Consider the following 23,112-nt stretch of genomic DNA (forward strand, 5'->3'; position numbering starts at 1 on the left):
CTGCTCTGTAAATAAGGCAACATCAAAAATTAAACCTCCTTATAGGACTGATTTTCTCCAGGTCCCAACACCAGAGGGGAGAAATGCTAAGTTTTGCTATGATGAAAGAGTTGTGTTGCCACAATATGAAGTTTAATCTGGAGAATTTCATGGGTTGCCAAGTGGATCTTGCCCCATATGCACTTCACTCAACTGGTTTTTTGCTTCACTAGGTAGAGTTAATCAGAAAAATCACAGTAATTTACAGAGATGGTATGAGGGAAGGGGCTTTGGGGAGCAATCAATGGCTTCAGTCAGTAGTTGGTTATAGTGTTCTGCTAGTTTGTCAACTCCTTCCGGACATTTTCTAGAAGCTTCATTCACTGAAGTGGAAATGATTGATTCATTTAATCTTTATCATGAGAAGGTGATGGTCTCTGCAAGAGGACAGATTGTTGTCCACTCTACCTGACCCAATGTCAAAGATGAGCTCTAGTGTGTGTTCAGTTTTGTGAGTGATGCTGAAGACAACTTGAGAAAAATCTATGGTAAGTAGGAAATAGCGAACTATGTTGTTAGATATATTGTCTATGTGGATGTTCAGATCTCTCAGGACAATGACTCTTGAGAAGTCCATTATGATGTTAAATAGGAGCTCTGTTATTTCTTCCAGGAATCTCACTGGCCTTCATTGGATTTCTCACCATATTATCTGTACATCAAGGATATTATTGTGTTTATTTCATTCCTGGATTCACATATTAGGACTGCACATTCAGATGACTTAATTTTCAAGATGGGACTCTTCTTGCATTTGAGATCAAATGAGAAAGTATGGCCACATTGCTTTCTTGCCTCATGTATGATGCAGACAAAGACCCACCGGAGACAGTGAGGAGACCATCAAGCTAATCTTCACTTATGAGCTAACAAAAACAAAATTTGAGATTATGGGACAAATTCAATCCTGCACTAAACACAATCTTTCATTGGATTTCTACCCAGTTCAGAGCTGTACTTGGTCCTAGATCTACAGAGATGAAAGACCAGTAAATAATCCATTGTGACATCTAGACACCAAAAAGTGACATGTCTTGAGGTGATTTGGTATATATTATACACTAAGTATGCATGTGATAAAACCTGTTGACCCATTGTACTATCTTATTTACAATATAAAGATATATACTATAACTAAGAACAATATTGATAGATATAAATTTACCATATGGGTGTTTATATATACACTCATAATTTATCCTCACTGTACCATATGCCACCACAACATGATTTACTAACATTCAGATAGATCTAGAGAAAAAAAGCACACAGCCAGCCAATTAAAAACTGACACTTACATAACGGTTTGTACAGCTGCACTGCATCAAAATTTACAACACTTTTTCCCTCTGTAGTGCAGTCAACCATAACAAATGCTAACATGACACAATTCCACTCACAAATAAAAGTAAGGACTAACATTTTGAGTTGAACCTAGCACAGTCATCAAACAGCTTTGCAATTTATGATACTGAGCTGTTCCAGTATCAGAAAGAAATCAATAAAAAAGGAAAAAGGAAAGATTTTATGTAATACGAATAAAACAGGCTATAGCGCAGAGTGGTGAAAACTGTTTATTTCATTCATTGAGGATGACTGTACAAGTTGCTTACTGTTCCATTCCCATTTACCAGTTGTAAGTTTTCTGGCCTTCACTCTCTTTCACTATTATACTGTAACTTTTGGTAAATAAGGTTCTCATCTTTCCTATTTCAAAGTTTAGTTCTCCTTCTAACTTTTATATACCAAACTAACATTCGCCTCACCTCAGCAAACATACACACACTTTAAGGCTATTTTAAATATTTAGTTCAGGCAAATGTAAACAGTCAAATAAATGAAATCTACAGAACTACGTATCTAAAAGATTCAAAGCCCCAAATTACTATCTAACATGACTTCAAATTATTAGATGTGGTGCAGTAGGAGTCTAATTTACTATATTTGAATATGAAAATTCTTCAGAAGTATTAGATTTGTCAGTATTTTTCCACTCTATGTTGGATTGTAACTGAATCCTGCTACTTTAATTCCAGTGCTTTGCATGGTGTGGTCCTTTCCTAAATTAGACTTTAAGTTGTCATGTTACCACACATTAGCTGCCACTTGCTAACTAACATGTTTTAAAAGTCTAGTCTAGACAAGGCACCCTACCTTTAACATGTACTAAACTAGTCAAGTACTAACATCATACTTTTATTCCTAGTCTAGATAAATGCATGGCAAATATAGTGTACAAGTGTGATAGTCTTTGCTCATGGGAAGCATTGCCTAGCAGTCAGGGCTTAGGCCCTTCAACCTGCAGAGGGGTTTTTTGGGGCCTCCCATTGCATTGGGCCCCATGAAGGTGACACAAGGATCTGACACCCAGGAGCACATTAAGGCTGCCTTTCCTGGGCCACTTCCTACCACTCAGCTGTTGTCCAAAGTTCATAGTCTACCCAAGGAGGCTGTGAAGGGGGTCAGTTCACCGCTTAGCATCTCTTCGCAGCCAGGCAAGGTACAGTAGCTCTCGCTCTCTCTCGGGGAGGCAGGTGCCTCCTCTTGTGTCTTGGCCCTCTGGCCAGGTCAGTCCCAAGTCTCTCCCCTTCCAGGATAGTCCATAAACAAAACACAGGAGCTGCAAGCTAGAAGTCTTTTCTCTTCCCTGGTCTGTTCATAAGGATGCTCTTCTGCTTCTTTTCAACTCCTCTTCCAGTCTGTGCATCTTTTGAAAGTGTGGTGGGGTCAAGCTAGCTGAGCCCAAAGCAGTTCAACTGCTTGCTGTGGGGTTTGTATACCCCATCACAACAGGGTACACATGTAGTAATCACAGACCCCTTTTAGTATCACTTGAGCTGCTGGAAAAGGGCAATAGCTGTCATAGCATTGCATTAATTTCTACATATTGATACTGCAATAGGACATAAAGGATCTGAGCCCCATTTTGCTAGGTGCTCTACAAACAATACAAAGACAAAGTCTTTGATCCAAAGATCTTGCCATAAAGACAAGTGATATACAACATCATCTGGGGGAGAGAGAGACACAATCATATCACTTGTATATATGTGTAGTGAGGAGGCGTGGCCTCCCACCCTGTCAGAAGGGGAGAGACCCAAAATCACCCCCTGGTGGGCAGAACCAGGCCATGTGTGGCCACCCAGCCGGAAGCAGAGTGGTGGGACAGGAAGTGGGATTATAAAAGACCAGCCTCCTAGCTCAGTAGTGGGAGAACTGTCAGAGGAGCAGGACATCTCAGAATAAGGTTAGGCTAGGGTTCAGGTTTGAATTCTGGTAAAACAGGTTATCATCACATGCTTAAATTAATAATATGGATCAAATTCAGTCCTCGTGTAATCAGATGCAACTCCCACTGACGTCAGTTGAAAGCTCCAAATACCTGCTTACACCCAGTCTGAATCTGGTCTTGTAGCCGTCATAGTATTGAGTTTTCAGCTGAAAATACCCCTGTACGATCCTAAGAACCAGTTTGACACATAGTCATTCAAAGCTCCCAATACCACGTGTATTAACTTTTATGATATACAAAAAATATAAGCCGAAGGGTTGATGGTGTCCACCTGCTGTAATGTGTACTCTCTTATTCATCTGTTTTTTCCTATAAGCAATGAAATTGTGATAAGTTCATTATTTTCCTTTTTCATGTAAATTAAACTTCTCCAAAATAAGCACTGTAGATGGAATGAAACAACTCCTTCATTAATCTATGACATTGCTGATGTGAATGTAAGCAGAGCCTCTGGAGGATAAAGAAGCACAGGGTTAAAAACTGTTACCCCACTATAACTCCATTAACCTGTCACATACTTTCTTCTGTATTTCCTTTCCTGTCATTATTGATGAGTTGCAAGGTGTTTCTGTGTAAACAGAAGATATCTGTCTCCTCTCTAATTGCTCATCATATCTGATTTGGGGAGCATCAAAATCTAGGCTTTGCATGCCCCATCTTTTCCTCATATGGAATGACACTCATGAGAGAGGAAAAGTTACTGAAAAAAGCTGGGGCATTTTTTTTATTTTTTTTTTTGGTCACATTTTCCCATCAGTTTCACAGGGATGGAGATTTCCTGGCAGGGGAAATGGTGAGGCTGCATCAGTTGAGGACAGCCAGGAAGCACAGACCTGTGTCATGTTATGGTTCCTCAACCAGACCTACAAAGCAGTTTTCTTTCCAGATGCTCCCCCCAATACATCTGGTGGCATAGTTAGCTACCGTGCCCCCCAATACTATCCTTTGCATGGAGAATTAATGCTAGTCTGCACCACATTAACTTCTCCAGTTAATTAATGCAGATCATTATGTCATAGTGGACTTTAGATACCTTCGCAGGGAGCATGCGGTATAGACTGGCTGCTTGTACACTAGATACCTGAGGCAGGGGCGGCTCTAGACATTTCGCCGCCCCAAGCACAGCATCATGCCGCGGGGGGCGCCCTGCCGCTCGCCGGTCCCGCGGCTCCGGTGGACCTCCCACAAGCGTGCCTGTGGAGAGTCCGCTGGTCCCGCGGCTCCGGTGGACCTCCCGCAGGTGTGCCTGTAGAGGGCCCGCTGATCCCGCGGCTTCGGTGGAGCCGCGGGATCAGCGGACCCTCTGCAGGCATGCCGCTGAAGGCACCCTGCCTGCCGCCCTCCTGGCGACCGGCAGAGCGCCCCTCGTGGCATGCTGCCCCAAGCACGCGCTTGGCATGCTGGAGCCTGGAGCCGCCCCTGGATACCTGCATTTACTCACTGAACCCCCTAACATACGCATGTGATGCCATATTGTGAACCCCTTATTCCCACTAGTGAGTTGTTTGTATTGATGTCAATGGGATTATTCCTGCAAGTAGCTGCTCACTATTGGGAATAAAGGGTTCACAGCCTGGTCAATAGAGAGGTGCATCTCGCAAAGCTGCCACTCCCTTTGTTTTGCCCCCATTCAGCTCTCTTTTTTATATATTATAGCTATCTTCCACTGATGTGAAGGAAGCATTGTGGCTTATATCGCAGTTATTTATATGCCACTGATTTTGTTTTTACACATTTAATCATATGACCTTATTTTTGTGCCTTTGAACTTCCTTTCTGTTATTGACCCTGTAGTCTATTTTTCATCTGGCTCTATCATTTATTTATTTTGTTTTTGTTCTTTTAATTGCTAATGACAGGGAAAGGAATATAGAAAAAGTACACACTTTGGGAGATTTGGTTAATAAAACTGTCTGGAAAGCTTACCTGAGAGAGTTGCAATGGATTTTGAAAAGGATTTCTGAAAAAAATTTAGTCTTTTGCCCATTCCTGGAGATGTAATTGGCAGACACAGTTTGAATAAGGAATGTCTGAATGCCAATTATAATTCAAAGAGGTAATGATGAATTGGTCTCTCTTAGCTTTCATTTTCTTGTTTCACTGCTTATAGGAAGTACACTTCTTGCTTGGCACATGCTTATTATTTCTGATCAACTGCAGCAACAACGGAATGGGGTCTTGGAGACAGAGCTCTGAACAATGTCAAACTGGCATGTTAAGCAGCTGCACAAGAGGGCTGCAAATAAATGTTTTCACTAGAGAATGATTCAATTACTCATCCTGTGGTGAGCAATGCTGATGTGAAGTAAACTTGAGTTAATGGATATGATCTTAATTTTTAACCCTTCTACTTCACTCTTACATAAAGACCATTGTGGAGGGAATACGAGTATAAAACAAGGTGCACTACTAGGGGTTAAATAGGTTACAGAACAGAGATAAGTGATCATTCTGAATATCACTTAACTGCTTTACTGTAAAAATGAAGGCAATATTTGCACAGAGATTTACCGTAGCTCTTTAAAATTTTATGACTGACTATGCAGTCCTTGTTATGCATTCCCAGGATTAACTGATCAGCTATGGGGATGTTCTTAGCATTTCATATCCTGACCTTTTGACTTTCATAATTGTAGAAGAATAAAGAAAACTGGCATTTGCACAATAACATGTGCAATAATTGTTGCCTCCATTATTCTTCCTTTTTAATTTCACTGAAAGATTAAATGTGAAACTGGCTGCTCAGGGATATGGTCAATCATGCTATGAACTATAGATTTTCTGTTACTAGAGAATGTGAATAGAGCTTTTTGCCACTAATTTACTGTCCTGACTTTCATTTAGGAATGTAAAGTTAAACAAACAAAATCTAAGCCTCCCTCCACCAATTTTTTTTTAAAGTCTATAACTGTTCCATTACTAATCATTCTACTCTGGTATTTGGGTTCTTATACCAATCCCATAACTATGGTACCCATAAACCACTGCACTCTAATACAGAAATTTCAGAAGTAAGTGATTTTGAAACCTTCAGTGTTATATGCTCCTGATTTTTTGGGGGAGAGGGGGAGAGCAGTCTTAACATTTGCACATAAGAAAAAAATTGCAGTGTCTATAGAAGATCTTCAAACATAATATTTTGGATTTGTAAATTACACATTAATCTGTCACAGATAATGCTAGCTGCTATCTCCATGTAGTCTTTGTCCTTTTTATGTAATTAACAAGCATAGAAACATCAGATGTTAACCCTTTCCTAGTTGGTTCTTCAGCACAGGTGCAGGGAAAACCAACTAACATTTCACTTCATTTTGTTTCATTTAAATCAATGGACAATTAAAAGTTCAAGAAAAATGAAGATGTTAAAATAACATCTCTTAATCCTCCAGAGTTCTACTCCCTGTTTCTATGCACAGTCTATTTGCTTACTTTTCTAAGTAAAATGCATTTTCACTGCTTTTTATTCTTAGCACTGCACACAATTCTGCTCTGGGCAAATGAGCTGGCATCTTTTTTGGCATGTACAATTCACAGAATTGTTAACTAAGTTCCAGTTGTGGAATCTTGATCATTGGTGATGATCCAGAATTAAAAAGAACCCAGCCAGACCTTTAGATTCCAGGTTGAAATTTCCAGGGCAGATAGTTTAAAAATATTTTTTGAAACAGAATCAATATTTTTGAAACAGAATCAAGAGAAAACTGGAAACCCAGAATACTTTTTTTTAAAATGCTGTGTTACTTTTCAGAGTACAGCTGTAATTTCAGGCTTATGTTGCCTGGTACATTTAACAGAACAGCTCTTTAATCATCAATCAAAGTCATGGCATGTCAGTAGCAAGGCTGCAATTAATAAACAATTCCACTAATGGATATTTGGGGGGTAGATAGAAGGCGGGTAGGCCACCCAAATAGCATGGAGAAGTTGGATATCATTAGAGGGCATAAATTAGGTATTTTTTCCACAAACCACTTGCCTCTCCAACTTTGTCTAAAAGTGCTCTGCAGTTCTCTGAGTCACAAGAGAGCACCAGCCATGTAGGTTGGCTGAATAGAAAGCGTTCCTACTATTTATGCATTTTCCTTTTGTCTCTGTGCTTTATTTTCCTACTCCTTGAAGACCTCCTCTCAGGCACAATTTTTTCATTCCAGTCTGCAGGGAAACTGGAGACACAGAACCATATTGTGACCCAGCCTATAAAGTAATTCTCCCACCTAACATTACTGTGCAGCCTCCCTGAAAGGAGTAAGCAGGTGCTGCGTGCTCACTACTTCCCATCCAAGCAAGTGGGCAAGGAGTGGTTGGGACGAAGACTCCACCCCTCACCATGCCAGCCTGCACTGCTGAGATGGCACACATCAGGTTACTTATTCCCGACATTGTCTCTCTCTGAGGAATCTTCCTCTTCTGCTCCTGGAGCAGTGAAGCTATGCACCACTCATTACAGAAGGCAGACTGTTAAAGCATAAGCTAGCTCATAAGTAGCAGTTAAGGGCAAATTTTTCCAAGGAGGGAACATTATGCTTGCAAAAACGTGTATAGCCTCTGCTTCTGCAAGAACCTGCATTTACACATAAGAATAGACAACATGTGCAAACTGACATTTATGCACTTAATTTCTCATTTGCATATTTAAAAGGGCCTACTTGTGCACACTAAGGTGCATGCACATGCGAGCTAGTGAACAGGGGACTGCAAACAGGGAAGTCTGAGAGGGGGAGAATGAGATCCCCCTGCTGAACAAACAAGATGCAAGTAATAATCTTGGGGTGAGTGAATTTGTTTGGCTGTTTTTGTTTTTCTTTCTCTTTGAGGTTATTTAAAGTTACAGGGTCAGTTGGGATTGTGTGTTTGTGACTGTTTGAGCCTTTGTTCCCTGGATCATCCTTGATCAGCCTCAATCAGCCTTGTGATCACCCTCCCTCTGTGTGACTGAACGAGAGGATAGGACCGACCTAGGAGAAAAGGCCTTAAAAGCCAGAGGCTAAGCCACCAAGGGGACTGTGCAAACAGGGGACCGCAAACAGGGGAGTTTGTAAGAGACAGTAGTAATATAATTGCTATGGTTATGAAGGGCTACATTGCCAGTATCCACACTGCTCCTGTCTCCTCCACCTGCATCCAGACCATGAACTTGACCATGGATACCCTACCCAGATCCCGTGGTAGATTTGCAGAGACTGTGGCCTGCATTTCCCATTCAGAAAGCCAGACTGAGGGGACTATCCATTGTGAAAGGTGTCTGCTGGTGGAATCTCTCAGGAAGCAGGCAGCAGAGCTACAGGAGGAGGTGGCTAGGCTGAGGAGCATCTGTGCCCATGAGGAATTTATTGACAGTATTTATATAGAGACGTCCAAGGCTGAGGAAACTATCCATCTAGAGAGGACTGCTGTCATGCCACCGAGGGAGGAGGACAATGGCTGCTGGTTACTTCTGGCAGCAGGCAGTGCTCCACCCCTACTGCCGACCCACCCACCATAGTGATGAACAACCGTTGTACTGTCCTGGCAACAAGCGATGAGGAATCGCCTCCCAAGGTGGAGGAGGTGAAGCTACATACCCCCAAGGCTGGGATGATCACAACCACTACTCCCAGGAAGAAACATAGGATACTGTTCCAGGAAGGACTGCTAAGCAGAGATGGGGCCCACCTATCAAGGAAGGGGAAGAGCATATTTGGATACAGACTGGCTAACCTTGTGAGGAGGACAAAATCCCACAGGAAAGTAAAAAACATGGAGACCTGGGAGAAGGGTCGGAATCTGGGGGGAGCATGGGCCATTATAGCAGGGATAAGGGAGAGACAAGAGAGAACATAGAGGGGAAATCAAATCAGTATCTTAGATGTCTGTATACTAATGCAAGAAGTATAGAGAATAAGCAGAACAAACTTGAAATGCTAGTTAATAAACACAACTATGACTTGGAGGGATAATATGCATGACTGGAATATTAGTATAGACTGGTACAGCTTACTCAGGATGGAGAGGCAGGGAAAAAAGGGAGGAGGTGTTGGTGTGCCTTATATATTAAAATTGTATACACTTGGATTGAGGCTGAGATGAAAACAGGAGACCGACTTGTTGAAATTCTCTGAGTAAGAATAAATGGGGTAAAAACAAGAGTGATGTCATAGTAGGGGTCTACTACAGACCCCCTAACCAGGAAGAAGAGGTGGGTGCGGCTTTTTTTAAGCAACAAAATCATCCAAAGCACAGGACTTGGTGGTGATGGGGGACTTCAACTACCCAGACATCTGCTGGGGAAATAATACATCAGAGCACATATTATCCAACAAGTTCCTGGAATGTATTGGAGACATTTTTTTATTTCAGAAGGTGGCAAAAACTACTAGGGGAAAGGCTGTTTTAGATTTGATTTTGACAAACAGGGAGGAACTGGTTGAGAATTTGAAAGTGGAAGGCAGCTGAGGTGAAAGTGATCATGAAATGGTAGAGTTTATGATCCTAAGGAATGGTAGGAGGGAATGCAAAACAATAAAGTCAATGGATTTCAAGAAGGCAGACCCTAGCAAACTTGGGGAGCTGGTAAGTAAGATCCCATGGGAAACAAGTCTAAGGGGAAAAATAGTTCAAGAGAGTTGGCAGTTTTTCAAAGAGACGTTATTAAGGGCACAAGAGCCAACAATCCCACTGTGTAGGAAAGACAGGAAGTATGGCACGAGACCACTCTGGCTTAACCAGGAGATCTTCAATGATCTGAAACTCAAAAAAAGAGTCCTACAAAAAAGTGGAAACTAGGTCAAATTACAAAGGATGAATATAAACAAGTAACACAAGTATATAGGGATAAAATTAGAAAGGCCAAGTCACAAAATGAGATTAAACTATCTAGAGATATAAAGAGTAACAAGAAAACATTCTACAAATACATTAGCATCAAGAGAAAGACCAAGGATAGGGTATGTCCATTACTCAATGAGGCAGGAAAAAAATAACAGAAAATGAGGAAATGGCAGAAGTGCTAAATGATTTTTTTGTTTCGGTTTCCACCAAGGAGTTTGGTTGTGATTGGAAGTCTAACATAGTGAATGCCAGTGAAAATTAGGTAGGATCAGAGGCTAAAATAGGGAAAGGACACATTGAAAATTACTTAGACACGTTAGACATCTTCAAGTCACGAGAACCTGATGAAATACATCCTAGAATATTCAAGGTGCTGACTGAGGAGATATGAGCCATTAGCGATTATCTCTGAAGAATCATGGAAGACAGGAGAGATTCCAGGGGACTGGAAGAGGGCAATTATAGTGCTCATCTGTAAAAAGGGAAATAAGGAAAACCCAGGGAATTACAGACCAGTCAGCTTACCTTCAGTACCTGGGAAGATAACGGAGAAAATAATTCAGCAATTTGCAAACACCTAGAAAATAATAAGGTGATAAATAACAGTCATCATAGATTTGTCAAGAACAAATCTTATCAAACCAACCTAATAGCTTTCTTTGACAGGGTAACAAGCCTTGTGGATGGGTGGGGTGGGGAAGTGGTACATGTGATATATCTTGACTTTAGTAAGGCTTTTAACACTGTCTTACATAACCGCCTCATAAACAAACTAGGGAAATACAACATAGATGGAGCTACTATAAAGTGTGTCCATAACTGGTTGGAAAACTGTTCCCAGAGAGTAATCATCAGTGGTTCACTGTCAAGCTAGAAAGGCATATTGAATGTGGTCCCGAGGTTCTGTTCAATATCTTCACTGATGATTAGATAATGGCATAGAGAGTGTACATATAAAGTTTGCAAATGATACCAAGCTCGGAGGGGTTCCAGGTGTTATGGAGGTTAGGATTAAAATTCAAAATGATCTGAACAAACCCGGGAAATGGTCTGAAGTAAATAGGATGAAATTCAATAAGGACAAATGCAAAGTATTCCACTTAGCAAGGAACAATCAGTTACACATATATGAAGGAGTTCTGCAGAAAGGGATCTGGGGTCATAGTGGATCACAAGCTTAATCTGGCGGGGGGCGACAACAACAAAAAAGGAACATCATTCTGGGATGTATTAGCAAGCGTGTTGTAAGCAAGATACGAGAAGTAATTCCTGTACTCTCCTCTGTGCTGATTAGACCTCAGCTGGAGTATTGTGTCCAGTTCTGGGCGTGGCATTTCAGGAAAGATGTGGACAAATTGGAGAAAGTCCAGAGAAGAAGCAACAAAAATGATTGAAGGTCTAAAAACATGACCTATGAGGGAAGATTGAAAAAACTGGATTTGTTTAGTCTGGAGAAAAGAAGTCCAAGAGAGGACGCGATAACAGTTTTCAAGTACATAAAAGGTTGTTGCAAGCAGGAGGGAGAAAATGTGTTCTCATGAACATCTGAGGATAGGATAAGAAGCAGCAGGCTTAAATTGCAGCAAGGGCGGTTTAGGTTGGACATTAGGAAAAACTTCCTACCTGTCAGGGTGGTTAAGCGCTGGAATAAATTGCCTAGGTAGGTTGTGAAATCTTAATCACTGGAGATTTTTAAGAGCAGGTTAGACAACACCGGTCTATGTTATTACATAGTCTATGTTATTACATAGTCCTGCCATGAGTACCATGAAATGGACTAGATGACCTCTCAAGGTCCCTTCCAGTCCTACGATTTGACTAGTAACACATTGAGTGAGTACTGTCCTACTATTACCATTATAGTTTTGATAGTTACCAAAACTCAGATCCACAAAACAAAGACTTGAGTTTTCAAACTTGAATGCCTACAGTTAAGAACCTAAATCCATATGCAGGGATTTACATATGGGGCCACTACTGAAAATGGAGCCTGAAGTCTGCTGTGGAAGTTCCAATATTCTAATAATTTTAGAAAGGTTATCTATTAGCATACTAATAATATGCAAAATACACTCTTCTCTGCCTTGAGAGAGTGCCTTCCTTGTACCATGTCTGTGGGGCCTTCCTATTCCTTCCCATCTCATATTACCCTAATATCAGACAACCAAAGACCTTGTCCCTTCTTGAACACTGTAGTAGCGTGGAGTGATTCCTCCCTGTCAGCCTTGGAGGGAGGCCACTCCACCTCTCTATGCCACCTATCGGCCAATTGACAAGGAATTAGCGTGGTATGTGCCAATGGGGCAGATCAGATAGATGATCAGTCTTCAACCCAGCTGTGTCTTTGGGGCAGATGGAGTCAGGCTCAAGCTCCCTGGGCAGGGCAGAGCAACTGCAGTCTATGACCCAGCTCCCTGGTGGGGCAAAAAGCAAACAAATGGAGGCCATCCGGCCCAAAGTGGGTAGGCTGCCACCTCAGGAATGGGGCTGGCAGCAGGGGGTAGGAGGACCCAGGCCCAACCTACTCCACCAAGTCCCAGTCCAAAGCCCTAACAATGGCGAGTAATCCTGGTACTGGGTCAGCAATGATCCTCCCGAAACACACTGACTCTGGATTCAGCAACACAATCAGACTAATGTCTGGTTTCTCTCGGCTACTTCCTATTCCTACCTGTTCGAAGGGCTTCGTTGCTCACGGGCCCTCAGGCTCCTCAGGGTATTCGGCAGCTCCTCAGGGGCAGGGGTTGGTACAGCTCGGTCTCTGGCTCAAGGGTCAGCAGTAAGGCAGAGGAATCCAACTCCTTCCCTGGCTCTCCCTCAACTGAGCTGGAGGCCCCACATCTTATACTTCCTGTTCCATGCCTCTGCTTCTGGCGCAAAGGTTGGGCCTGGCTTGGCTCCGTCCACCAGAGGGCAGGGAGTGGTTCCTGTCAGCGTCAGAGGGAGGCCACTCCGCCTATCTACAGACACAGTTCCTGAATTCAAGTACCTGGTTGTTTAGGTTCTGTGGTCGACTCTCTCTACTCCTTGGTTCACAGCATGAAAGAGAAGCTGGGACCTGCAATGGAAAGACACGGTTCATAGTGGGAGTACAGGGTGGGAAAGGAGTAGTAGTATTCCTGGAGGGAAGAGAATTGGAGCTAGGTTAGGATTTGCTCTAGACAAGAGTCCTGAGCTGGCCAATCCTCCAAGCACCAGAAACCCTCCCTGCTCCTGCCATGGCACCATCGAGTGACCACCAAACCAACCCATAAAACGGGCCTTCCATGGAATCAGTGTCACAGACAGCATTAATATTGGAGACTGCCTGGCTCCCAGTCCTATCCTCAGACTCTCTCGCTCTGAATGAAAAGGCTTAAAGTGTCACCCTTTTCCTCATGCCACTTTGCAGTACTTTAGATAGCTAGATTAGTATAAAATCCATTCAAGCAAGAGTAGTACAGTGGAGAGCAATGGCACACATGTTAAATATTTGTATAATGTATGTAAAGTCAGGACACCCAGATTTGCTGATGAGCTGATTTATTTTCCAGCAGTACATATAATCTGTAGTAATGGGATATTACTGCAGCAAAGTTCATTTACTTAAAGTAAAATAACCACAGCCCACACCTATTCAGAAATTCTGTACTAATTCAGACAGGCCTTTATGTGCTGAACTTGTATTCTCTGGCACCACTGTTAATATTTAAAGGGATTTAAATGCATGCCATTAGTAGAAAATGAAGAGATTACTGGTGAAATAAGAACATGAAGCAGCAGAGACCTTTCCTGATGCCAAAACAACTGGCTTTAGATTGTAGACAAGAAAAGACCATATTCGTGGGGGAAAAAAATGAGAAAAATATGAGACAAAAAATTTTGTTTTGCTTTAAATATACCTGTGTAATTAAGTATTCACAGAATGGCAAGTATCCAAAGAAGCACTCAGAGGAGTTTTCCATCCCTTCTGCAGCCGGTGGCTTGTTTGCAGTTTTTGTCCTTAAACTTCTTGATTTCCTACCATTCCCCTTATCAGCCACTTATACTTTTTATTCCTTTCTAGCCTCAAATATGAATTAGGCCCTGTCTATACTAGAACATAAGAATGGCCATCTTGGGTCAGACCAAAGGTCCGTCTAGCCCAGTATCGTGTCTTCTGACAGTAGCCAATGTCAGGCACCCCAGAGGGAATGAACAGAACAGGTAATCATCAAGTCATCCATCTTCTGTCACCCATTCCCAGCTTCTGGCAAACAGCGGCTAGAGACACCATCCCTGCCCATGCTGGCTAATAGCCATTAATGGACCTATCCTCCATGAACTTACCTAGCTCTTTTTTGAACCCTGTTATAGTCTTGGCCTTCACAACATTCTCTGGCAAGGAGTTCCACAGGTTGACTGTGTGTTGTGTGAAAAAAATACTTTTGTTTGTTTTAAACTTGCTGCCTATTAATTTCATTGGGTGACCTCTGGTTCTTGAGTTATGAAAAGGAATAAATAACACTTCCTTATTTACTTTCTCCACACCAGTCATTATTTTATAGACCTCTATTATATCCCCCTAGTTGTCTCTTTTCCAAGCTGAAAAGTCTCACTCTTATTAATAGCTCCTCATATGGAAGCTGTTCCATACCCCTAATCATTTTCTGAACCATTTCGATTTCAATACATCTTTTTTGAGATGGGGTGACCAAATCTGCACGCAGTATTCAACACGTGGGTGTACCATGGATTTATATAGATGCAATATGGTATTTTCTGTCTTATCTGTCTCTTTCTTAATGATTCCCAACATTGTTTGCTTTTTTTGACTGACGCTGCACATTGAATGGATATTTTCAGAGAAATATCCATAATGATTCCTAAATCTCTTTCTTGAGTGGTAACAGCTAATTTAGACCCCATCATTTTATATATATAGTTGGGATTATGTTTTCCAATTTGCATTATTTTGCATTTATCATCACTGAATTTCATCTGCCATTTTGTTACCCAGTCACCCAGTTCTGTGAGATCTTTCTGTAGCTCTTCACAGTCTGCTTGCTACTTAACTATCTTGAGTAGAAAAGTTGCACTAGTTTAACTAGATCAATTTAAAATCAGTCTGGTGCAAAACCATAATGTAAATGCACTGAAGGCTTGTTTACACTTGGATATTTACCAAAATAATTATTCCAGAATAGTTATTTTGGTAAATATCCAAGTGTAGACAGACCCTTAGATTGGTTTAACCCTTGCTTAAATTGTTTTAGCTTGCAGTAGTCAACCTCAGGTTGCCCATGACCAACTAAAACCATTTAATGGGTGTTAAGATGCATCTATAGTAGCTGCTAAGTAGTATTTAAATTTTTATTGACTAATGCAAGTTTTAGACACACTGAGAGCCTCAGAGACATTGTTTTAGGCTGTTTGCAGATTCAGGAAGATGATAGTGCATTAGTTAACATTCAGGTCATGTTTTCAAGGTTCTCTTTGCAACCAAAAAGGCTACACACTTTTTTTTAAGTGAAAACCTAGATTCTCAAGCAAAATACTGCAGCAAGGGCCAGATTCTATAGGCGTGGAACTGCACAAAAGACAGGATCCTGAATATAGGTAAACCGATCACACAGTGTCCAGCACAAGATAACCACATACACTAAAGACCAAGTCTTGCCCTCCTTCTTCATGGAACGTTTAAAAAGATTGATTGCACTATGTGGTTCCACTTTTGTGGGAAGGGAGACAGGCTGCTCAGTAGAGCCCTGCAAATCCTCGCATGTTTGCAGATCGGATGCAGATAAAAATTTTGTATCTGCGCAGGGCACTACTGCTCAGAATCGGCACACTACACTTCTGCAGCCTATGTGCACCTGTCATCACCTAAATGAATACCAGAGGATGGTCCAACTGGGGCAATACGCAAAGGCTTGGCAGCAGGCCTGGCAAAAAGTCAGGGTGTGACAAGGAGATCATAGAAGATTAGGGTTGGGAGGTCATCTAATCTAATCCCCTGCTCAATGCAGGACCAACACCAACTAAATCATCCCAGCCAAGACTTTGTCAAGATGGGCCTTAAAAACCTCTAAGGATGGAGATTCCACCACCTCCCTAGGTAACCCATTCCAGTTCTTCATCACCCTCCTGGTGAAACAGTGTTTCCTAATATCCAACCTAGAACTCCCCGACTGCAACTTGAGACCATTGTTTCTTGTTCTGTCATCTGCCACCACTGAGAACAGCCTCGCTCCATCCTCTCTGGAACCCCCTTCAGGTAGTTGAAGGCTGCTATCAAATCCCCCCTCACTCTTCTCTTCTGAAGACTAAATAACCCCAGTTCCCTCAGCCTCTCCTCGTAAGTCATGTGCCCCAGCCTTCTAATCATTTTTGTTGCCCTCCACTGGACTCTTTCCAATTTGTCCACATCCCCTTCTGTAGTGGGGGGACCAAAACTGGATGCAATACTACATGGATCCATACATCTCTAACTCCCTGTATAGGCGGGTCACAGTGACTATTGAAGCTATTGCCCATAACTGCAGTAAAGGTGCAGATGTGCTGGGTTACCACTGCTTTGGAGACCCTGGCCTGAAAGCCAAAGAAAATCCCTGAGTAAAACCCACTTACTCACAATGTGTGCCGAAGTGGAAGGATTAATGACACTTCATCACCATTTTCTGCAAACACATGTTGACTAACACAAGTTTTAAACACACTGAGAGCCTAAGAGCCATTGTTTTAGGCTGTTTCGGAGAAAGCTAAAGTGGAAAGATTAATGCCACTACATTATCATCTTTTGCAAACTGTGGGAGCATAATAAGAATCCGATAAAGGAAGAAGAGGGAACAGAAGAGTGAGTACAATGAATAGAATGTTCTTATTTGGAAGTACAAATGGTTCCATTTCAACAATAACAGTTTAAAAAACATTTCTCTGTACTGAACAGGCACATGTCATTCACATGTTTTCAGATTAGTACATCTACTAAAGGAAGGAATCTGCCATGTATCAATTTATGTCACTGATATGCTTGAATTGTTACTCCTGTCTCTAAATTAAATGTTCATAAGGGAACGAACATTTTACAGGGCTACAAGGTCCACAAATAGGGATTCCAGGAATTACAGTAATACAAATAAATAATAATAATAATAATAATGTTCACTCTTCCACTTACTTGAACCATCATGTATTAAAGAGGTCTCCAGTGCACAGAGGAAAAAGAAAAATGTGGCTGCTTGGAACATCTGGTCTGTCTGGCATACTGGTCTGCCTGGTATACTGTTATGGGATACTTGGAACAAATGAGCATTGCCACCTAGTGGTAAACTTGTGCAACCAAGCAATTCTATAATTGAATGGAAAATCAGGACTTTAAATTGAAGAGATTTTGTTTAAATGGAAATGCCTATAACTAAACACCTTCACTGAAGTGTGAGAGCACTAGATTGTGGTCACTATATTACTCGGTGTGGTGAATTGTTCCTCATTATGCATGTTTCTCTTTTCACTTGTGAGATGTGCTCCTCACCCGATAAGCTGTCAATGATGCCTCTCTCTTTAGGAGAGCAGAATACAATCTTTCTGTGATTTATCCAAAGGAGCCATGTAACAAATTATGTTAAAGAAAGAAAGGAGGGGATGGGGGAAGAGACTGTGCCACATGTTGGCAGAATAGAGTTTTTAATGGTGTGGCAATATATTTCCATATATCAAAAAAAATGCGTCTCCAGTTTAGTGTGTTGTGCTCTTCCAAATAATTTCTTCTGTCATTAACATGGTACTACATCAGTAGCAGCAGATCATATACTGGACCTTCTGAACAGGCCAAAGGTCATACAGAGGATAGCATATGAAGATGGCTGCTGAACAGGCAGTCAACAAGCTGGATTTACAATCAGTTTTTCCAGCAATTTTATAAAGATATCAGTCACTACATAAAAAAAACTTGCCATTAAGGTTAATGAAATTATAAATCTATTTATTGAGACTAGTATACATTTTTGCTTAATCAAAAATGTATCAGAAACAGCCTAAGAATCTAAATATCTTTAGTCATATACTTTGTATGGGGTATATATTAAATATGCCAAGAATCAGCAGAAGGTTTCCTGCTCTTCAGAAGAAGTGGGCTTGTAGGCGCTCAGTTTCCAAGCTACTTATGAGTAGAACAGATAAGCAAATACCAGTTAGTGGTACTCTGGAGAAAGAAGCTTGAACCAGGACTTGCTGTCAAGAATATACCTAATTATTAGTACAAAAGCCTTCTCCGACAGTGTTTTCAGACTAAGACTTTCCTATACTTCATAGTTCTAACCCTTCCTGTTTCCAGTTGTCAGGGACAGTGTGCAGCAAAGATCTATTGCTTGGGGCCTGGTAAGCAATGATAGAGGACGGAGTAAGAAACAATGGGGAATCAATTTTCTTTAACATAACAAAAAATTTCTCTGAAGTTAACTTTTCTGGAGGAGCACTTCTGATTACAATATAGCTTAGTAATAAAATGTTTGAGGTGATGTTGGGTCTCAGCTATGTGGCCGTATTTCCACCAGCACCACTCCATCACAGGTCTGCTGACCCCCACCAGAGTTCTCTGCTGGTTGTGGGGAATAAGCCCGCCCTCCTCCGAGACAGACCACGCAGCCTGCATGAAAACAGGAAATGATAGTATTCCCAACATGCCCATAGAAAAGCAGAAGCAGTCCACTCAGATACAACTCTTGTATGGGCTTCCCCCGTCACAACAAAGAGGGGAGAAGCAATGGTGTGAGATGTGTCCAGGGCCCCAGAGTACTTTGCTCCAACCTTGGGTACAATATATACTGTGGACAAGTGAGATGAACAGCCACTGAACAGCATAACATAGATAAAGATATAATCTACCACCAAATTCATACTTTAGTATAGGGAAACAGCTAATTTCCACTGTTTAAGGCAGCATCAAGTTTAAACAACTCTTGGATTTTGCTCATTAAAGAATAGCATATGTGGGGAGATGAGCCACTCACAGATCCAAATGGACTAGACTATTTCTAAAGTTAGTTTACTACAATAATGAAAAGCAGTTTAAATTCTCTTTTGTAAGTCACTGTCAGCAGTTCAGCAGCTGTTTTATACCCAAGCCCTGATTTCCCTAGGGGTGAACAGACTAACCAATGCTCCACATAGGATTTTCAGTTTTTCTTAAATTTAAAAAAAAATCATGCTAATTTATTAATAATGAAAGTTGACAGACAGACAGATAGGAGTGAAAACCTCTGTTCACTCACAGAACACAATGGCAGTGCAAGATTCCCCATGAAATTGCTTTAACTCTATATAGGAGGGATTCTCTCCGAACGGTTATGAGGGTAGTTTATTATCCAGGCTATTTATTTCCATCAATCCTCGTGGTTCCATTGCCCCTGACAGCAGCCATTGTCTGGCAGCATCTTATGGTATTTGTACCATTCTGGCCCACATATTTGTTTGAATATCCTGTGTCAGTCACCTTCTCCCTCTCACCAACGTTCAAAAATTAATTTTCCTCAAGAATGAACTGCAGTGTCAAAGTGTCTTAAAGAAAGCAATGCTTACTTTTTAAAAATAAGAGAGAAAGCAAAGCAGATAAAACTATTAATCTATGTCAAGCCTTGAGTCTGGGTTAGGATTGCCAACCCTCCAGAATTGTCCTGGAGTCTCCAGAAATTAAAGATGAATCTTTAATTAAAGATTATGTCATGGGATGAAACCTCCAGGAATATGTCTAACGAAAACCGGTAACCTTATCTAGATAAAAGCCTAGCGAAATAGGTTAGACACTGTAGTTACAACATAATGCCTTACATCACTGAATCACATCCTTACCTTTATGAGTTCAGAAATCTGTCAAACTCTCAGGCTTTTGTATAAGCATTTCTATTTCTTTCCTACAGTGAGAAGAACCCAGCACCTCTATATCTCCCTCTGGTGTTTAGATGTTAACAACCTTTATTACCTACTGATTCTAATCAAAGAGAAGTTTTACAATGAATCTTGAGATAGACATCTCAAGCCCTCTGCCACTGTACATTCAGTTTTATTCAATACTGAATGGAAATTAGCTTCCCTGAATATACTGTTTTTAATCTCCTGTCAGTTAACATATATCACTTCAAAGGCCCCTTTGAGTTAAGATGGGTGATCATCATCATCATCATCATCATGTTTCCATTATGCCTCTGGCATTTAGGATAGCGACAAAGCTCCTCCACTCTTCTCTGTTTCTAGCAAGTCTTTCAATGGTTCCCTAGCTGTGCCCCTTGTTTTTCAGCTCGGCTTCCACAGCTCTTTGCCATGTTGTTTTCAGGCGGCCTCGTTTTCATTTGCCTTCAGGTGTCCATCTTATTGCCACTCTGGTGATGGAATCAGTTTCCATCCAAAGCACATCGCCAATCCATCTCCAATGCCTCCTGGCAATGATGGTGCTCATCTCCTCTTGGCTTTCAAATAACTATTAAAATAGTTATTTGCATATAAATAGGTCTGTCTCTTCAAAACTGGTTGGCTGCCTCAGCCTAAGGAGTCATACACAATGCAGCTCTCATCAAATCAGAACCTTGAAGTTACCACAGTTTGTCAACAATTCTCCAAAATGCCAATCCTATATGATTTAGTGTAGACAATACCCAGTCGAACATAGCTTCTCTAGAAAAATTGCTTGACAGGGTGCCAGTTAGTGCCAATTGTGATTCTGATTTTGCAATGAGATATTAGAACTAGTCAAAATTTTCCAACAGAACATTTTTTTTAATTATTAAACAACCGATTGTAAACACCTAGAGGATAACAGGGTGATAAATAATAGCCAGCATAGCTACATGCCAGTCAACCTAATTTCCTTCTTTGACAAGATTACTGGCCTAATGGATAGCGAGTGGGGAAGCAGCAGCCTTGATGTATCTTGATTTTAGTAAGGCTTTTGACACTGTCCCATATGACATTCTCACAAGCAAACTACCAAAATGTGGTATGGATGAAATTATTGATGGGTAAACTACTGATTGATAATTACTCTTTGAGTATGTTTTTTCAATGATTTGCTGTCAATCTGGGCAGATTTATATACTGGGGTCATATAGGAGTCTGTCCTGGGTCTAGTACTATTCAATATTTTCCTTAGACTTGGATAACAAAGCAGAGAGTATATTTATAAAAGTGGCAGATGACACCAAGCTGTGAGGGGTTGCAAACACTGTGGAGGACAGGATTAGAATTAAAAATGTCCTTGATAAATTGGAGAATTGGTCTGAAATCAACAAAATGAAGTTCAATAATGACAAGTGCAAAGTACTACACTTAGGAAGGAAAAATCCAACGCACAAATACAAAACAGGAATAATTGTCAGAAAGAAGAGCCAGGAGTAGAGCCGGTCTCCGGGCAACCTAATGCATTGAGCTGACTTGAAAGAGGGCTGCCTAATTTGTAACACTGCCTGACTGGTTGGATAAGCCTGCAGACCAGCTCTTAACCCCACCAGCAGCAGTTCAATGGCTACTCAAAAGCATTTGCCCATGATTGCAATAGCTCTTGCTTTGTTCCAAGCCCCGCTCCTGCCTTGTCCCACTCCAGGTAACCCTGCTCCGACCTTTGGCTCTGGCATTTGACTCTGGTTCTGACCCTGGGCTCTGACTCCTGGCTCAAAACTCCGGCTCTGCCTCAAACCCTGGGCTTTGGCCTCTGACTCCTGTTCTGACCACTGCGCATGACCCATGTCTCAGTCACTGACAATAACCGACTAGGCAGTAGTACTGCTGAAAAGGATCTGGGGGTTATAATGAATCATTAATTGAATAGAAGCCAACAATGTGATGCAGTTGCCAAAAAGGCTAGTATCATTGTGAGCTGTATTAACAGGATTGTTGTATGTAACACAAAGGGAGGTAACTCTCCTGCTTCACTCGGCACTGGTGAGGCCTCAGGTAGAGTCCTGTGTCCAAATCTTTACCAGGAGAGATTAAGACTGGGACTGGGACTTTTCAGCTTGGAAAAGAGACAGCTAAGAGAGGATATGATTGAGATCTATAAAATCATGACTGGTGCAGAGAAAGTAAATAAGGAAGTGTTATTTACTCCTTCTCATAACACAAGAACTAGTGGTCACCAAATGAAATTAATAGGCAGCAGGTTAAAAACAAACAAAAGGAAATATTTCTTCACACAACACATAGTCAATCTGTGGAATGCTTTGCCAGAGGATGTTGTGAAGGCCAAGACTATAACAGGGTTCAAAAAAGAACTAGATAAGTTCATGGAGGATAGGTCCATCAATAGCTATTAGCCAGGATGGGCAGGGATGGTGTCCCTAGCCTCTGTTTGCCAGAAGCTGGGAACAGGCGACAGGAAATGGATCACTTGTTCATTCCCTCTGGGGCACCTGGAATTAGCCATTGTTGGAAGACAGGATACTGGGCTAGATGGACCTTTGGTCTGACCCAGTATTGCCATTCTTGTGTTCTTATGACAAATTTGAGAAAATCTACAGGAGGAGAACAACAATTATGAAAGGTTTAGAAAACCTGATCTATGATGAAAGGTTAAAATAACTGTGCTTGTTTAGTCTTGAGAAAAGAAGATTGAGGGGCGAGGACCTGATAAAACTTCAACTATTTTAAGGGTCGTTACGAAGAGGATAGTGATCAATTGTTCTCTGTGTTCACCAACGATAGGACAAGATGTAATCAGCTTAATCTGTAGCAAGGGAGATTTGTTGGCTACTAGGAAAAACTTTCTAAATTCTGGAATAGGCTTCCAAGGAAGGCTGTAGAATCCCCATCATTGGAGATTTTTAAAAATAATAATAATAGGAGATATACCTATCTCCTAGAACTGGAAAGGACCTTGAAAGGTCATCAAGTCCAGCCTTTTGCCTTCACTAGCAGGACCAAGTACTGATTTTTGCCCCAGATCCCTATGTGGCCCCCTCAAGAATTGAACTCACAACCCTGGGTTTAGCAGGTCAATGCGCAAACCACTGGGACAAATGCTTGTCAGG

General features: G+C 41.4%; 1 protein-coding gene across 9 annotated transcripts in view; it reads right to left on the minus strand.

The window, feature by feature from the left end:
- The window catches only part of LOC123372719 (aminopeptidase O (putative)), a 388,654-nt gene that overhangs the window by 288,643 nt on the left and 76,899 nt on the right, over nucleotides 1–23,112 (minus strand). For 5 of the 9 annotated variants that reach the window (XM_045021084.1, XM_045021083.1, XM_045021082.1 and 2 more), the window contains exon 3: nucleotides 12,810–13,196. The gene's annotated coding sequence lies outside the window, so the exon portion shown is untranslated. Of the gene's footprint in view, nucleotides 1–10,663; nucleotides 10,716–12,809; nucleotides 13,197–23,112 lie in introns of all 9 variants that reach the window. The other 4 variants (XM_045021081.1, XM_045021079.1, XM_045021078.1 and 1 more) reach the window with 1 other exon arrangement.

This window comes from Mauremys mutica, chromosome 6, assembly GCF_020497125.1.
Source record: "Mauremys mutica isolate MM-2020 ecotype Southern chromosome 6, ASM2049712v1, whole genome shotgun sequence".
Classification (NCBI taxonomy): Eukaryota; Metazoa; Chordata; order Testudines; family Geoemydidae; genus Mauremys; species Mauremys mutica.